At 64.0% G+C, this 15,206-nt stretch overlaps 41 pseudogenes; all 41 read right to left on the bottom strand.

The window, feature by feature from the left end:
• Window positions 1–183: 183 nt before the first annotated feature.
• LOC140682917 (5S ribosomal RNA) lies at window positions 184–301 on the bottom strand (annotated as a pseudogene).
• Window positions 302–551: 250 nt separating this feature from the next.
• On the bottom strand, window positions 552–669 carry LOC140682919 (5S ribosomal RNA; annotated as a pseudogene).
• A 250-nt stretch (window positions 670–919) lies between these two features.
• LOC140682920 (5S ribosomal RNA) lies at window positions 920–1,037 on the bottom strand (annotated as a pseudogene).
• A 250-nt stretch (window positions 1,038–1,287) lies between these two features.
• On the bottom strand, window positions 1,288–1,405 carry LOC140682921 (5S ribosomal RNA; annotated as a pseudogene).
• Window positions 1,406–1,657: 252 nt separating this feature from the next.
• On the bottom strand, window positions 1,658–1,775 carry LOC140682922 (5S ribosomal RNA; annotated as a pseudogene).
• A 250-nt stretch (window positions 1,776–2,025) lies between these two features.
• On the bottom strand, window positions 2,026–2,143 carry LOC140682923 (5S ribosomal RNA; annotated as a pseudogene).
• A 250-nt stretch (window positions 2,144–2,393) lies between these two features.
• Window positions 2,394–2,511, bottom strand: LOC140682924 (5S ribosomal RNA; annotated as a pseudogene).
• Window positions 2,512–2,763: 252 nt separating this feature from the next.
• LOC140682925 (5S ribosomal RNA) lies at window positions 2,764–2,881 on the bottom strand (annotated as a pseudogene).
• A 250-nt stretch (window positions 2,882–3,131) lies between these two features.
• Window positions 3,132–3,249, bottom strand: LOC140682926 (5S ribosomal RNA; annotated as a pseudogene).
• Window positions 3,250–3,499: 250 nt separating this feature from the next.
• LOC140682927 (5S ribosomal RNA) lies at window positions 3,500–3,617 on the bottom strand (annotated as a pseudogene).
• Window positions 3,618–3,867: 250 nt separating this feature from the next.
• On the bottom strand, window positions 3,868–3,985 carry LOC140682928 (5S ribosomal RNA; annotated as a pseudogene).
• A 250-nt stretch (window positions 3,986–4,235) lies between these two features.
• LOC140683057 (5S ribosomal RNA) lies at window positions 4,236–4,353 on the bottom strand (annotated as a pseudogene).
• Window positions 4,354–4,605: 252 nt separating this feature from the next.
• LOC140682930 (5S ribosomal RNA) lies at window positions 4,606–4,723 on the bottom strand (annotated as a pseudogene).
• Window positions 4,724–4,973: 250 nt separating this feature from the next.
• LOC140683129 (5S ribosomal RNA) lies at window positions 4,974–5,091 on the bottom strand (annotated as a pseudogene).
• Window positions 5,092–5,341: 250 nt separating this feature from the next.
• Window positions 5,342–5,459, bottom strand: LOC140682931 (5S ribosomal RNA; annotated as a pseudogene).
• Window positions 5,460–5,711: 252 nt separating this feature from the next.
• Window positions 5,712–5,829, bottom strand: LOC140682932 (5S ribosomal RNA; annotated as a pseudogene).
• Window positions 5,830–6,079: 250 nt separating this feature from the next.
• On the bottom strand, window positions 6,080–6,197 carry LOC140682933 (5S ribosomal RNA; annotated as a pseudogene).
• Window positions 6,198–6,447: 250 nt separating this feature from the next.
• On the bottom strand, window positions 6,448–6,565 carry LOC140683077 (5S ribosomal RNA; annotated as a pseudogene).
• Window positions 6,566–6,817: 252 nt separating this feature from the next.
• LOC140682934 (5S ribosomal RNA) lies at window positions 6,818–6,935 on the bottom strand (annotated as a pseudogene).
• A 250-nt stretch (window positions 6,936–7,185) lies between these two features.
• Window positions 7,186–7,303, bottom strand: LOC140682936 (5S ribosomal RNA; annotated as a pseudogene).
• Window positions 7,304–7,555: 252 nt separating this feature from the next.
• Window positions 7,556–7,673, bottom strand: LOC140682937 (5S ribosomal RNA; annotated as a pseudogene).
• Window positions 7,674–7,925: 252 nt separating this feature from the next.
• On the bottom strand, window positions 7,926–8,043 carry LOC140682938 (5S ribosomal RNA; annotated as a pseudogene).
• Window positions 8,044–8,293: 250 nt separating this feature from the next.
• On the bottom strand, window positions 8,294–8,411 carry LOC140682939 (5S ribosomal RNA; annotated as a pseudogene).
• A 252-nt stretch (window positions 8,412–8,663) lies between these two features.
• On the bottom strand, window positions 8,664–8,781 carry LOC140682940 (5S ribosomal RNA; annotated as a pseudogene).
• A 250-nt stretch (window positions 8,782–9,031) lies between these two features.
• LOC140682942 (5S ribosomal RNA) lies at window positions 9,032–9,149 on the bottom strand (annotated as a pseudogene).
• Window positions 9,150–9,399: 250 nt separating this feature from the next.
• On the bottom strand, window positions 9,400–9,517 carry LOC140682943 (5S ribosomal RNA; annotated as a pseudogene).
• Window positions 9,518–9,767: 250 nt separating this feature from the next.
• On the bottom strand, window positions 9,768–9,885 carry LOC140683104 (5S ribosomal RNA; annotated as a pseudogene).
• Window positions 9,886–10,135: 250 nt separating this feature from the next.
• On the bottom strand, window positions 10,136–10,253 carry LOC140682944 (5S ribosomal RNA; annotated as a pseudogene).
• Window positions 10,254–10,505: 252 nt separating this feature from the next.
• LOC140682945 (5S ribosomal RNA) lies at window positions 10,506–10,623 on the bottom strand (annotated as a pseudogene).
• Window positions 10,624–10,873: 250 nt separating this feature from the next.
• Window positions 10,874–10,991, bottom strand: LOC140682946 (5S ribosomal RNA; annotated as a pseudogene).
• Window positions 10,992–11,241: 250 nt separating this feature from the next.
• Window positions 11,242–11,359, bottom strand: LOC140683078 (5S ribosomal RNA; annotated as a pseudogene).
• A 252-nt stretch (window positions 11,360–11,611) lies between these two features.
• Window positions 11,612–11,729, bottom strand: LOC140682947 (5S ribosomal RNA; annotated as a pseudogene).
• A 250-nt stretch (window positions 11,730–11,979) lies between these two features.
• LOC140682948 (5S ribosomal RNA) lies at window positions 11,980–12,097 on the bottom strand (annotated as a pseudogene).
• Window positions 12,098–12,349: 252 nt separating this feature from the next.
• Window positions 12,350–12,467, bottom strand: LOC140682949 (5S ribosomal RNA; annotated as a pseudogene).
• Window positions 12,468–12,719: 252 nt separating this feature from the next.
• On the bottom strand, window positions 12,720–12,837 carry LOC140682950 (5S ribosomal RNA; annotated as a pseudogene).
• A 250-nt stretch (window positions 12,838–13,087) lies between these two features.
• On the bottom strand, window positions 13,088–13,205 carry LOC140682951 (5S ribosomal RNA; annotated as a pseudogene).
• Window positions 13,206–13,457: 252 nt separating this feature from the next.
• On the bottom strand, window positions 13,458–13,575 carry LOC140682953 (5S ribosomal RNA; annotated as a pseudogene).
• A 250-nt stretch (window positions 13,576–13,825) lies between these two features.
• Window positions 13,826–13,943, bottom strand: LOC140682954 (5S ribosomal RNA; annotated as a pseudogene).
• A 250-nt stretch (window positions 13,944–14,193) lies between these two features.
• Window positions 14,194–14,311, bottom strand: LOC140682955 (5S ribosomal RNA; annotated as a pseudogene).
• Window positions 14,312–14,561: 250 nt separating this feature from the next.
• On the bottom strand, window positions 14,562–14,679 carry LOC140683115 (5S ribosomal RNA; annotated as a pseudogene).
• A 250-nt stretch (window positions 14,680–14,929) lies between these two features.
• Window positions 14,930–15,047, bottom strand: LOC140682956 (5S ribosomal RNA; annotated as a pseudogene).
• Window positions 15,048–15,206: the final 159 nt, after the last annotated feature.

The following is a 15,206-nucleotide window of genomic DNA, read 5'->3' on the forward strand; positions in this document are numbered from 1 at the left end:
CAGGGGCTTGACAAGCCCAACAGGGCCACCCCTGCCCACAAGGGGATCTAGAGACAGACCCCAGCCCAGTGCACACACACACACAAGGGATAGAAAAAAAGCAAGGCCTACCTGCCTCTTCCCTCCTGCCCCCCACCTCGACTGCCCAAGGAAAAGCACGCGCCCCCCTCAGGAGGAAAAAGTAGCCTACAGCACCCGGTATTCCCAGGCGGTCTCCCATCCAAGTACTAACCGGGCCCGACCCTGCTTAGCTTCCGAGATCAGGCGAGACCGGCCGCTCTCAGGGCGGCAGGCCGTAGGCACCCGGCGGCCCCTCGGCGGCGGCCTTAAACCCACCACACCACGCTCCGGGAAGAAGCTCAGAACCCCACAGGGGCTTGACAAGCCCAACAGGGCCACCCCTGCCCACAAGGGGATCTAGAGACAGACCCCAGCCCAGTGCACACACACACAAGGGATAGAAAAAAAGCAAGGCCTACCTGCCTCTTCCCTCCTGCCCCCCACCTCGACTGCCCAAGGAAAAGCACGCGCCCCCCTCAGGAGGAAAAAGTAGCCTACAGCACCCGGTATTCCCAGGCGGTCTCCCATCCAAGTACTAACCGGGCCCGACCCTGCTTAGCTTCCGAGATCAGGCGAGACCGGCCGCTCTCAGGGCGGCAGGCCGTAGGCACCCGGCGGCCCCTCGGCGGCGGCCTTCAACCCACCACACCACGCTCCGGGAAGAAGCTCAGAACCCCACAGGGGCTTGACAAGCCCAACAGGGCCACCCCTGCCCACAAGGGGATCTAGAGACAGACCCCAGCCCAGTGCACACACACACAAGGGATAGAAAAAAAGCAAGGCCTACCTGCCTCTTCCCTCCTGCCCCCCACCTCGACTGCCCAAGGAAAAGCACGCGCCCCCCTCAGGAGGAAAAAGTAGCCTACAGCACCCGGTATTCCCAGGCGGTCTCCCATCCAAGTACTAACCGGGCCCGACCCTGCTTAGCTTCCGAGATCAGGCGAGACCGGCCGCTCTCAGGGCGGCAGGCCGTAGGCACCCGGCGGCCCCTCGGCGGCGGCCTTCAACCCACCACACCACGCTCCGGGAAGAAGCTCAGAACCCCACAGGGGCTTGACAAGCCCAACAGGGCCACCCCTGCCCACAAGGGGATCTAGAGACAGACCCCAGCCCAGTGCACACACACACAAGGGATAGAAAAAAAGCAAGGCCTACCTGCCTCTTCCCTCCTGCCCCCCACCTCGACTGCCCAAGGAAAAGCACGCGCCCCCCTCAGGAGGAAAAAGTAGCCTACAGCACCCGGTATTCCCAGGCGGTCTCCCATCCAAGTACTAACCGGGCCCGACCCTGCTTAGCTTCCGAGATCAGGCGAGACCGGCCGCTCTCAGGGCGGCAGGCCGTAGGCACCCGGCGGCCCCTCGGCGGCGGCCTTCAACCCACCACACCACGCTCCGGGAAGAAGCTCAGAACCCCACAGGGGCTTGACAAGCCCAACAGGGCCACCCCTGCCCACAAGGGGATCTAGAGACAGACCCCAGCCCAGTGCACACACACACACAAGGGATAGAAAAAAAGCAAGGCCTACCTGCCTCTTCCCTCCTGCCCCCCACCTCGACTGCCCAAGGAAAAGCACGCGCCCCCCTCAGGAGGAAAAAGTAGCCTACAGCACCCGGTATTCCCAGGCGGTCTCCCATCCAAGTACTAACCGGGCCCGACCCTGCTTAGCTTCCGAGATCAGGCGAGACCGGCCGCTCTCAGGGCGGCAGGCCGTAGGCACCCGGCGGCCCCTCGGCGGCGGCCTTCAACCCACCACACCACGCTCCAGGAAGAAGCTCAGAACCCCACAGGGGCTTGACAAGCCCAACAGGGCCACCCCTGCCCACAAGGGGATCTAGAGACAGACCCCAGCCCAGTGCACACACACACAAGGGATAGAAAAAAAGCAAGGCCTACCTGCCTCTTCCCTCCTGCCCCCCACCTCGACTGCCCAAGGAAAAGCACGCGCCCCCCTCAGGAGGAAAAAGTAGCCTACAGCACCCGGTATTCCCAGGCGGTCTCCCATCCAAGTACTAACCGGGCCCGACCCTGCTTAGCTTCCGAGATCAGGCGAGACCGGCCGCTCTCAGGGCGGCAGGCCGTAGGCACCCGGCGGCCCCTCGGCGGCGGCCTTCAACCCACCACACCACGCTCCGGGAAGAAGCTCAGAACCCCACAGGGGCTTGACAAGCCCAACAGGGCCACCCCTGCCCACAAGGGGATCTAGAGACAGACCCCAGCCCAGTGCACACACACACAAGGGATAGAAAAAAAGCAAGGCCTACCTGCCTCTTCCCTCCTGCCCCCCACCTCGACTGCCCAAGGAAAAGCACGCGCCCCCCTCAGGAGGAAAAAGTAGCCTACAGCACCCGGTATTCCCAGGCGGTCTCCCATCCAAGTACTAACCGGGCCCGACCCTGCTTAGCTTCCGAGATCAGGCGAGACCGGCCGCTCTCAGGGCGGCAGGCCGTAGGCACCCGGCGGCCCCTCGGCGGCGGCCTTCAACCCACAACACCACGCTCCGGGAAGAAGCTCAGAACCCCACAGGGGCTTGACAAGCCCAACAGGGCCACCCCTGCCCACAAGGGGATCTAGAGACAGACCCCAGCCCAGTGCACACACACACACAAGGGATAGAAAAAAAGCAAGGCCTACCTGCCTCTTCCCTCCTGCCCCCCACCTCGACTGCCCAAGGAAAAGCACGCGCCCCCCTCAGGAGGAAAAAGTAGCCTACAGCACCCGGTATTCCCAGGCGGTCTCCCATCCAAGTACTAACCGGGCCCGACCCTGCTTAGCTTCCGAGATCAGGCGAGACCGGCCGCTCTCAGGGCGGCAGGCCGTAGGCACCCGGCGGCCCCTCGGCGGCGGCCTTCAACCCACCACACCACGCTCCGGGAAGAAGCTCAGAACCCCACAGGGGCTTGACAAGCCCAACAGGGCCACCCCTGCCCACAAGGGGATCTAGAGACAGACCCCAGCCCAGTGCACACACACACAAGGAATAGAAAAAAAGCAAGGCCTACCTGCCTCTTCCCTCCTGCCCCCCACCTCGACTGCCCAAGGAAAAGCACGCGCCCCCCTCAGGAGGAAAAAGTAGCCTACAGCACCCGGTATTCCCAGGCGGTCTCCCATCCAAGTACTAACCGGGCCCGACCCTGCTTAGCTTCCGAGATCAGGCGAGACCGGCCGCTCTCAGGGCGGCAGGCCGTAGGCACCCGGCGGCCCCTCGGCGGCGGCCTTCAACCCACCACACCACGCTCCGGGAAGAAGCTCAGAACCCCACAGGGGCTTGACAAGCCCAACAGGGCCACCCCTGCCCACAAGGGGATCTAGAGACAGACCCCAGCCCAGTGCACACACACACAAGGGATAGAAAAAAAGCAAGGCCTACCTGCCTCTTCCCTCCTGCCCCCCACCTCGACTGCCCAAGGAAAAGCACGCGCCCCCCTCAGGAGGAAAAAGTAGCCTACAGCACCCGGTATTCCCAGGCGGTCTCCCATCCAAGTACTAACCGGGCCCGACCCTGCTTAGCTTCCGAGATCAGGCGAGACCGGCCGCTCTCAGGGCGGCAGGCCGTAGGCACCCGGCGGCCCCTCGGCGGCGGCCTTCAACCCACCACACCACGCTCCGGGAAGAAGCTCAGAACCCCACAGGGGCTTGACAAGCCCAACAGGGCCACCCCTGCCCACAAGGGGATCTAGAGACAGACCCCAGCCCAGTGCACACACACACAAGGGATAGAAAAAAAGCAAGGCCTACCTGCCTCTTCCCTCCTGCCCCCCACCTCGACTGCCCAAGGAAAAGCACGCGCCCCCCTCAGGAGGAAAAAGTAGCCTACAGCACCCGGTATTCCCAGGCGGTCTCCCATCCAAGTACTAACCGGGCCCGACCCTGCTTAGCTTCCGAGATCAGGCGAGACCGGCCGCTCTCAGGGCGGCAGGCCGTAGGCACCCGGCGGCCCCTCGGCGGCGGCCTTCAACCCACCACACCACGCTCCGGGAAGAAGCTCAGAACCCCACAGGGGCTTGACAAGCCCAACAGGGCCACCCCTGCCCACAAGGGGATCTAGAGACAGACCCCAGCCCAGTGCACACACACACAAGGGATAGAAAAAAAGCAAGGCCTACCTGCCTCTTCCCTCCTGCCCCCCACCTCAACTGCCCAAGGAAAAGCACGCGCCCCCCTCAGGAGGAAAAAGTAGCCTACAGCACCCGGTATTCCCAGGCGGTCTCCCATCCAAGTACTAACCGGGCCCGACCCTGCTTAGCTTCCGAGATCAGGCGAGACCAGCCGCTCTCAGGGCGGCAGGCCGTAGGCACCCGGCGGCCCCTCGGCGGCGGCCTTCAACCCACCACACCACGCTCCGGGAAGAAGCTCAGAACCCCACAGGGGCTTGACAAGCCCAACAGGGCCACCCCTGCCCACAAGGGGATCTAGAGACAGACCCCAGCCCAGTGCACACACACACACAAGGGATAGAAAAAAAGCAAGGCCTACCTGCCTCTTCCCTCCTGCCCCCCACCTCGACTGCCCAAGGAAAAGCACGCGCCCCCCTCAGGAGGAAAAAGTAGCCTACAGCACCCGGTATTCCCAGGCGGTCTCCCATCCAAGTACTAACCGGGCCCGACCCTGCTTAGCTTCCGAGATCAGGCGAGACCGGCCGCTCTCAGGGCGGCAGGCCGTAGGCACCCGGCGGCCCCTCGGCGGCGGCCTTAAACCCACCACACCACGCTCCGGGAAGAAGCTCAGAACCCCACAGGGGCTTGACAAGCCCAACAGGGCCACCCCTGCCCACAAGGGGATCTAGAGACAGACCCCAGCCCAGTGCACACACACACAAGGGATAGAAAAAAAGCAAGGCCTACCTGCCTCTTCCCTCCTGCCCCCCACCTCGACTGCCCAAGGAAAAGCACGCGCCCCCCTCAGGAGGAAAAAGTAGCCTACAGCACCTGGTATTCCCAGGCGGTCTCCCATCCAAGTACTAACCGGGCCCGACCCTGCTTAGCTTCCGAGATCAGGCGAGACCGGCCGCTCTCAGGGCGGCAGGCCGTAGGCACCCGGCGGCCCCTCGGCGGTGGCCTTCAACCCACCACACCACGCTCCGGGAAGAAGCTCAGAACCCCACAGGGGCTTGACAAGCCCAACAGGGCCACCCCTGCCCACAAGGGGATCTAGAGACAGACCCCAGCCCAGTGCACACACACACAAGGGATAGAAAAAAAGCAAGGCCTACCTGCCTCTTCCCTCCTGCCCCCCACCTCGACTGCCCAAGGAAAAGCACGCGCCCCCCTCAGGAGGAAAAAGTAGCCTACAGCACCCGGTATTCCCAGGCGGTCTCCCATCCAAGTACTAACCGGGCCCGACCCTGCTTAGCTTCCGAGATCAGGCGAGACCGGCCGCTCTCAGGGCGGCAGGCCGTAGGCACCCGGCGGCCCCTCGGCGGCGGCCTTCAACCCACCACACCACGCTCCGGGAAGAAGCTCAGAACCCCACAGGGGCTTGACAAGCCCAACAGGGCCACCCCTGCCCACAAGGGGATCTAGAGACAGACCCCAGCCCAGTGCACACACACACACAAGGGATAGAAAAAAAGCAAGGCCTACCTGCCTCTTCCCTCCTGCCCCCCACCTCGACTGCCCAAGGAAAAGCACGCGCCCCCCTCAGGAGGAAAAAGTAGCCTACAGCACCCGGTATTCCCAGGCGGTCTCCCATCCAAGTACTAACCGGGCCCGACCCTGCTTAGCTTCCGAGATCAGGCGAGACCGGCCGCTCTCAGGGCGGCAGGCCGTAGGCACCCGGCGGCCCCTCGGCGGCGGCCTTCAACCCACCACACCACGCTCCAGGAAGAAGCTCAGAACCCCACAGGGGCTTGACAAGCCCAACAGGGCCACCCCTGCCCACAAGGGGATCTAGAGACAGACCCCAGCCCAGTGCACACACACACAAGGGATAGAAAAAAAGCAAGGCCTACCTGCCTCTTCCCTCCTGCCCCCCACCTCGACTGCCCAAGGAAAAGCACGCGCCCCCCTCAGGAGGAAAAAGTAGCCTACAGCACCCGGTATTCCCAGGCGGTCTCCCATCCAAGTACTAACCGGGCCCGACCCTGCTTAGCTTCCGAGATCAGGCGAGACCGGCCGCTCTCAGGGCGGCAGGCCGTAGGCACCCGGCGGCCCCTCGGCGGCGGCCTTCAACCCACCACACCACGCTCCGGGAAGAAGCTCAGAACCCCACAGGGGCTTGACAAGCCCAACAGGGCCACCCCTGCCCACAAGGGGATCTAGAGACAGACCCCAGCCCAGTGCACACACACACAAGGGATAGAAAAAAAGCAAGGCCTACCTGCCTCTTCCCTCCTGCCCCCCACCTCGACTGCCCAAGGAAAAGCACGCGCCCCCCTCAGGAGGAAAAAGTAGCCTACAGCACCCGGTATTCCCAGGCGGTCTCCCATCCAAGTACTAACCGGGCCCGACCCTGCTTAGCTTCTGAGATCAGGCGAGACCGGCCGCTCTCAGGGCGGCAGGCCGTAGGCACCCGGCGGCCCCTCGGCGGCGGCCTTCAACCCACCACACCACGCTCCGGGAAGAAGCTCAGAACCCCACAGGGGCTTGACAAGCCCAACAGGGCCACCCCTGCCCACAAGGGGATCTAGAGACAGACCCCAGCCCAGTGCACACACACACACAAGGGATAGAAAAAAAGCAAGGCCTACCTGCCTCTTCCCTCCTGCCCCCCACCTCGACTGCCCAAGGAAAAGCACGCGCCCCCCTCAGGAGGAAAAAGTAGCCTACAGCACCCGGTATTCCCAGGCGGTCTCCCATCCAAGTACTAACCGGGCCCGACCCTGCTTAGCTTCCGAGATCAGGCGAGACCGGCCGCTCTCAGGGCGGCAGGCCGTAGGCACCCGGCGGCCCCTCGGCGGCGGCCTTCAACCCACCACACCACGCTCCGGGAAGAAGCTCAGAACCCCACAGGGGCTTGACAAGCCCAACAGGGCCACCCCTGCCCACAAGGGGATCTAGAGACAGACCCCAGCCCAGTGCACACACACACAAGGAATAGAAAAAAAGCAAGGCCTACCTGCCTCTTCCCTCCTGCCCCCCACCTCGACTGCCCAAGGAAAAGCACGCGCCCCCCTCAGGAGGAAAAAGTAGCCTACAGCACCCGGTATTCCCAGGCGGTCTCCCATCCAAGTACTAACCGGGCCCGACCCTGCTTAGCTTCCGAGATCAGGCGAGACCGGCCGCTCTCAGGGCGGCAGGCCGTAGGCACCCGGCGGCCCCTCGGCGGCGGCCTTCAACCCACCACACCACGCTCCGGGAAGAAGCTGAGAACCCCACAGGGGCTTGACAAGCCCAACAGGGCCACCCCTGCCCACAAGGGGATCTAGAGACAGACCCCAGCCCAGTGCACACACACACACAAGGGATAGAAAAAAAGCAAGGCCTACCTGCCTCTTCCCTCCTGCCCCCCACCTCGACTGCCCAAGGAAAAGCACGCGCCCCCCTCAGGAGGAAAAAGTAGCCTACAGCACCCGGTATTCCCAGGCGGTCTCCCATCCAAGTACTAACCGGGCCCGACCCTGCTTAGCTTCCGAGATCAGGCGAGACCGGCCGCTCTCAGGGCGGCAGGCCGTAGGCACCCGGCGGCCCCTCGGCGGCGGCCTTCAACCCACCACACCACGCTCCGGGAAGAAGCTCAGAACCCCACAGGGGCTTGACAAGCCCAACAGGGCCACCCCTGCCCACAAGGGGATCTAGAGACAGACCCCAGCCCAGTGCACACACACACACAAGGGATAGAAAAAAAGCAAGGCCTACCTGCCTCTTCCCTCCTGCCCCCCACCTCGACTGCCCAAGGAAAAGCACGCGCCCCCCTCAGGAGGAAAAAGTAGCCTACAGCACCCGGTATTCCCAGGCGGTCTCCCATCCAAGTACTAACCGGGCCCGACCCTGCTTAGCTTCCGAGATCAGGCGAGACCGGCCGCTCTCAGGGCGGCAGGCCGTAGGCACCCGGCGGCCCCTCGGCGGCGGCCTTCAACCCACCACACCACGCTCCGGGAAGAAGCTCAGAACCCCACAGGGGCTTGACAAGCCCAACAGGGCCACCCCTGCCCACAAGGGGATCTAGAGACAGACCCCAGCCCAGTGCACACACACACAAGGGATAGAAAAAAAGCAAGGCCTACCTGCCTCTTCCCTCCTGCCCCCCACCTCGACTGCCCAAGGAAAAGCACGCGCCCCCCTCAGGAGGAAAAAGTAGCCTACAGCACCCGGTATTCCCAGGCGGTCTCCCATCCAAGTACTAACCGGGCCCGACCCTGCTTAGCTTCCGAGATCAGGCGAGACCGGCCGCTCTCAGGGCGGCAGGCCGTAGGCACCCGGCGGCCCCTCGGCGGCGGCCTTCAACCCACCACACCACGCTCCGGGAAGAAGCTCAGAACCCCACAGGGGCTTGACAAGCCCAACAGGGCCACCCCTGCCCACAAGGGGATCTAGAGACAGACCCCAGCCCAGTGCACACACACACACAAGGGATAGAAAAAAAGCAAGGCCTACCTGCCTCTTCCCTCCTGCCCCCCACCTCGACTGCCCAAGGAAAAGCACGCGCCCCCCTCAGGAGGAAAAAGTAGCCTACAGCACCCGGTATTCCCAGGCGGTCTCCCATCCAAGTACTAACCGGGCCCGACCCTGCTTAGCTTCCGAGATCAGGCGAGACCGGCCGCTCTCAGGGCGGCAGGCCGTAGGCACCCGGCGGCCCCTCGGCGGCGGCCTTAAACCCACCACACCACGCTCCGGGAAGAAGCTCAGAACCCCACAGGGGCTTGACAAGCCCAACAGGGCCACCCCTGCCCACAAGGGGATCTAGAGACAGACCCCAGCCCAGTGCACACACACACAAGGGATAGAAAAAAAGCAAGGCCTACCTGCCTCTTCCCTCCTGCCCCCCACCTCGACTGCCCAAGGAAAAGCACGCGCCCCCCTCAGGAGGAAAAAGTAGCCTACAGCACCCGGTATTCCCAGGCGGTCTCCCATCCAAGTACTAACCGGGCCCGACCCTGCTTAGCTTCCGAGATCAGGCGAGACCGGCCGCTCTCAGGGCGGCAGGCCGTAGGCACCCGGCGGCCCCTCGGCGGCGGCCTTCAACCCACCACACCACGCTCCGGGAAGAAGCTCAGAACCCCACAGGGGCTTGACAAGCCCAACAGGGCCACCCCTGCCCACAAGGGGATCTAGAGACAGACCCCAGCCCAGTGCACACACACACAAGGGATAGAAAAAAAGCAAGGCCTACCTGCCTCTTCCCTCCTGCCCCCCACCTCGACTGCCCAAGGAAAAGCACGCGCCCCCCTCAGGAGGAAAAAGTAGCCTACAGCACCCGGTATTCCCAGGCGGTCTCCCATCCAAGTACTAACCGGGCCCGACCCTGCTTAGCTTCCGAGATCAGGCGAGACCGGCCGCTCTCAGGGCGGCAGGCCGTAGGCACCCGGCGGCCCCTCGGCGGCGGCCTTCAACCCACCACACCACGCTCCGGGAAGAAGCTCAGAACCCCACAGGGGCTTGACAAGCCCAACAGGGCCACCCCTGCCCACAAGGGGATCTAGAGACAGACCCCAGCCCAGTGCACACACACACAAGGGATAGAAAAAAAGCAAGGCCTACCTGCCTCTTCCCTCCTGCCCCCCACCTCGACTGCCCAAGGAAAAGCACGCGCCCCCCTCAGGAGGAAAAAGTAGCCTACAGCACCCGGTATTCCCAGGCGGTCTCCCATCCAAGTACTAACCGGGCCCGACCCTGCTTAGCTTCCGAGATCAGGTGAGACCGGCCGCTCTCAGGGCGGCAGGCCGTAGGCACCCGGCGGCCCCTCGGCGGCGGCCTTCAACCCACCACACCACGCTCCGGGAAGAAGCTCAGAACCCCACAGGGGCTTGACAAGCCCAACAGGGCCACCCCTGCCCACAAGGGGATCTAGAGACAGACCCCAGCCCAGTGCACACACACACAAGGGATAGAAAAAAAGCAAGGCCTACCTGCCTCTTCCCTCCTGCCCCCCACCTCGACTGCCCAAGGAAAAGCACGCGCCCCCCTCAGGAGGAAAAAGTAGCCTACAGCACCCGGTATTCCCAGGCGGTCTCCCATCCAAGTACTAACCGGGCCCGACCCTGCTTAGCTTCCGAGATCAGGCGAGACCGGCCGCTCTCAGGGCGGCAGGCCGTAGGCACCCGGCGGCCCCTCGGCGGCGGCCTTCAACCCACCACACCACGCTCCGGGAAGAAGCTCAGAACCCCACAGGGGCTTGACAAGCCCAACAGGGCCACCCCTGCCCACAAGGGGATCTAGAGACAGACCCCAGCCCAGTGCACACACACACACAAGGGATAGAAAAAAAGCAAGGCCTACCTGCCTCTTCCCTCCTGCCCCCCACCTCGACTGCCCAAGGAAAAGCACGCGCCCCCCTCAGGAGGAAAAAGTAGCCTACAGCACCCGGTATTCCCAGGCGGTCTCCCATCCAAGTACTAACCGGGCCCGACCCTGCTTAGCTTCCGAGATCAGGCGAGACCGGCCGCTCTCAGGGCGGCAGGCCGTAGGCACCCGGCGGCCCCTCGGCGGCGGCCTTCAACCCACCACACCACGCTCCAGGAAGAAGCTCAGAACCCCACAGGGGCTTGACAAGCCCAACAGGGCCACCCCTGCCCACAAGGGGATCTAGAGACAGACCCCAGCCCAGTGCACACACACACAAGGGATAGAAAAAAAGCAAGGCCTACCTGCCTCTTCCCTCCTGCCCCCCACCTCGACTGCCCAAGGAAAAGCACGCGCCCCCCTCAGGAGGAAAAAGTAGCCTACAGCACCCGGTATTCCCAGGCGGTCTCCCATCCAAGTACTAACCGGGCCCGACCCTGCTTAGCTTCCGAGATCAGGCGAGACCGGCCGCTCTCAGGGCGGCAGGCCGTAGGCACCCGGCGGCCCCTCGGCGGCGGCCTTCAACCCACCACACCACGCTCCGGGAAGAAGCTCAGAACCCCACAGGGGCTTGACAAGCCCAACAGGGCCACCCCTGCCCACAAGGGGATCTAGAGACAGACCCCAGCCCAGTGCACACACACACAAGGGATAGAAAAAAAGCAAGGCCTACCTGCCTCTTCCCTCCTGCCCCCCACCTCGACTGCCCAAGGAAAAGCACGCGCCCCCCTCAGGAGGAAAAAGTAGCCTACAGCACCCGGTATTCCCAGGCGGTCTCCCATCCAAGTACTAACCGGGCCCGACCCTGCTTAGCTTCTGAGATCAGGCGAGACCGGCCGCTCTCAGGGCGGCAGGCCGTAGGCACCCGGCGGCCCCTCGGCGGCGGCCTTCAACCCACCACACCACGCTCCGGGAAGAAGCTCAGAACCCCACAGGGGCTTGACAAGCCCAACAGGGCCACCCCTGCCCACAAGGGGATCTAGAGACAGACCCCAGCCCAGTGCACACACACACACAAGGGATAGAAAAAAAGCAAGGCCTACCTGCCTCTTCCCTCCTGCCCCCCACCTCGACTGCCCAAGGAAAAGCACGCGCCCCCCTCAGGAGGAAAAAGTAGCCTACAGCACCCGGTATTCCCAGGCGGTCTCCCATCCAAGTACTAACCGGGCCCGACCCTGCTTAGCTTCCGAGATCAGGCGAGACCGGCCGCTCTCAGGGCGGCAGGCCGTAGGCACCCGGCGGCCCCTCGGCGGCGGCCTTCAACCCACCACACCACGCTCCGGGAAGAAGCTCAGAACCCCACAGGGGCTTGACAAGCCCAACAGGGCCACCCCTGCCCACAAGGGGATCTAGAGACAGACCCCAGCCCAGTGCACACACACACAAGGAATAGAAAAAAAGCAAGGCCTACCTGCCTCTTCCCTCCTGCCCCCCACCTCGACTGCCCAAGGAAAAGCACGCGCCCCCCTCAGGAGGAAAAAGTAGCCTACAGCACCCGGTATTCCCAGGCGGTCTCCCATCCAAGTACTAACCGGGCCCGACCCTGCTTAGCTTCCGAGATCAGGCGAGACCGGCCGCTCTCAGGGCGGCAGGCCGTAGGCACCCGGCGGCCCCTCGGCGGCGGCCTTCAACCCACCACACCACGCTCCGGGAAGAAGCTGAGAACCCCACAGGGGCTTGACAAGCCCAACAGGGCCACCCCTGCCCACAAGGGGATCTAGAGACAGACCCCAGCCCAGTGCACACACACACACAAGGGATAGAAAAAAAGCAAGGCCTACCTGCCTCTTCCCTCCTGCCCCCCACCTCGACTGCCCAAGGAAAAGCACGCGCCCCCCTCAGGAGGAAAAAGTAGCCTACAGCACCCGGTATTCCCAGGCGGTCTCCCATCCAAGTACTAACCGGGCCCGACCCTGCTTAGCTTCCGAGATCAGGCGAGACCGGCCGCTCTCAGGGCGGCAGGCCGTAGGCACCCGGCGGCCCCTCGGCGGCGGCCTTCAACCCACCACACCACGCTCCGGGAAGAAGCTCAGAACCCCACAGGGGCTTGACAAGCCCAACAGGGCCACCCCTGCCCACAAGGGGATCTAGAGACAGACCCCAGCCCAGTGCACACACACACACAAGGGATAGAAAAAAAGCAAGGCCTACCTGCCTCTTCCCTCCTGCCCCCCACCTCGACTGCCCAAGGAAAAGCACGCGCCCCCCTCAGGAGGAAAAAGTAGCCTACAGCACCCGGTATTCCCAGGCGGTCTCCCATCCAAGTACTAACCGGGCCCGACCCTGCTTAGCTTCCGAGATCAGGCGAGACCGGCCGCTCTCAGGGCGGCAGGCCGTAGGCACCCGGCGGCCCCTCGGCGGCGGCCTTCAACCCACCACACCACGCTCCGGGAAGAAGCTCAGAACCCCACAGGGGCTTGACAAGCCCAACAGGGCCACCCCTGCCCACAAGGGGATCTAGAGACAGACCCCAGCCCAGTGCACACACACACAAGGGATAGAAAAAAAGCAAGGCCTACCTGCCTCTTCCCTCCTGCCCCCCACCTCGACTGCCCAAGGAAAAGCACGCGCCCCCCTCAGGAGGAAAAAGTAGCCTACAGCACCCGGTATTCCCAGGCGGTCTCCCATCCAAGTACTAACCGGGCCCGACCCTGCTTAGCTTCCGAGATCAGGCGAGACCGGCCGCTCTCAGGGCGGCAGGCCGTAGGCACCCGGCGGCCCCTCGGCGGCGGCCTTCAACCCACCACACCACGCTCCGGGAAGAAGCTCAGAACCCCACAGGGGCTTGACAAGCCCAACAGGGCCACCCCTGCCCACAAGGGGATCTAGAGACAGACCCCAGCCCAGTGCACACACACACACAAGGGATAGAAAAAAAGCAAGGCCTACCTGCCTCTTCCCTCCTGCCCCCCACCTCGACTGCCCAAGGAAAAGCACGCGCCCCCCTCAGGAGGAAAAAGTAGCCTACAGCACCCGGTATTCCCAGGCGGTCTCCCATCCAAGTACTAACCGGGCCCGACCCTGCTTAGCTTCCGAGATCAGGCGAGACCGGCCGCTCTCAGGGCGGCAGGCCGTAGGCACCCGGCGGCCCCTCGGCGGCGGCCTTAAACCCACCACACCACGCTCCGGGAAGAAGCTCAGAACCCCACAGGGGCTTGACAAGCCCAACAGGGCCACCCCTGCCCACAAGGGGATCTAGAGACAGACCCCAGCCCAGTGCACACACACACAAGGGATAGAAAAAAAGCAAGGCCTACCTGCCTCTTCCCTCCTGCCCCCCACCTCGACTGCCCAAGGAAAAGCACGCGCCCCCCTCAGGAGGAAAAAGTAGCCTACAGCACCCGGTATTCCCAGGCGGTCTCCCATCCAAGTACTAACCGGGCCCGACCCTGCTTAGCTTCCGAGATCAGGCGAGACCGGCCGCTCTCAGGGCGGCAGGCCGTAGGCACCCGGCGGCCCCTCGGCGGCGGCCTTCAACCCACCACACCACGCTCCGGGAAGAAGCTCAGAACCCCACAGGGGCTTGACAAGCCCAACAGGGCCACCCCTGCCCACAAGGGGATCTAGAGACAGACCCCAGCCCAGTGCACACACACACAAGGGATAGAAAAAAAGCAAGGCCTACCTGCCTCTTCCCTCCTGCCCCCCACCTCGACTGCCCAAGGAAAAGCACGCGCCCCCCTCAGGAGGAAAAAGTAGCCTACAGCACCCGGTATTCCCAGGCGGTCTCCCATCCAAGTACTAACCGGGCCCGACCCTGCTTAGCTTCCGAGATCAGGCGAGACCGGCCGCTCTCAGGGCGGCAGGCCGTAGGCACCCGGCGGCCCCTCGGCGGCGGCCTTCAACCCACCACACCACGCTCCGGGAAGAAGCTCAGAACCCCACAGGGGCTTGACAAGCCCAACAGGGCCACCCCTGCCCACAAGGGGATCTAGAGACAGACCCCAGCCCAGTGCACACACACACAAGGGATAGAAAAAAAGCAAGGCCTACCTGCCTCTTCCCTCCTGCCCCCCACCTCGACTGCCCAAGGAAAAGCACGCGCCCCCCTCAGGAGGAAAAAGTAGCCTACAGCACCCGGTATTCCCAGGCGGTCTCCCATCCAAGTACTAACCGGGCCCGACCCTGCTTAGCTTCCGAGATCAGGTGAGACCGGCCGCTCTCAGGGCGGCAGGCCGTAGGCACCCGGCGGCCCCTCGGCGGCGGCCTTCAACCCACCACACCACGCTCCGGGAAGAAGCTCAGAACCCCACAGGGGCTTGACAAGCCCAACAGGGCCACCCCTGCCCACAAGGGGATCTAGAGACAGACCCCAGCCCAGTGCACACACACACAAGGGATAGAAAAAAAGCAAGGCCTACCTGCCTCTTCCCTCCTGCCCCCCACCTCGACTGCCCAAGGAAAAGCACGCGCCCCCCTCAGGAGGAAAAAGTAGCCTACAGCACCCGGTATTCCCAGGCGGTCTCCCATCCAAGTACTAACCGGGCCCGACCCTGCTTAGCTTCCGAGATCAGGCGAGACCGGCCGCTCTCAGGGCGGCAGGCCGTAGGCACCCGGCGGCCCCTCGGCGGCGGCCTTCAACCCACCACACCACGCTCCGGGAAGAAGCTCAGAACCCCACAGGGGCTTGACAAGCCCAACAGGGCCACCCCTGCCCACAAGGGGATCTAGAGACAGACCCCAGCCCAGTGCACACACACACAAGGGATA

The sequence above is a fragment of the Taeniopygia guttata genome, chromosome 2, assembly GCF_048771995.1.
Source record: "Taeniopygia guttata chromosome 2, bTaeGut7.mat, whole genome shotgun sequence".
Lineage (NCBI taxonomy): Eukaryota > Metazoa > Chordata > Aves > Passeriformes > Estrildidae > Taeniopygia > Taeniopygia guttata.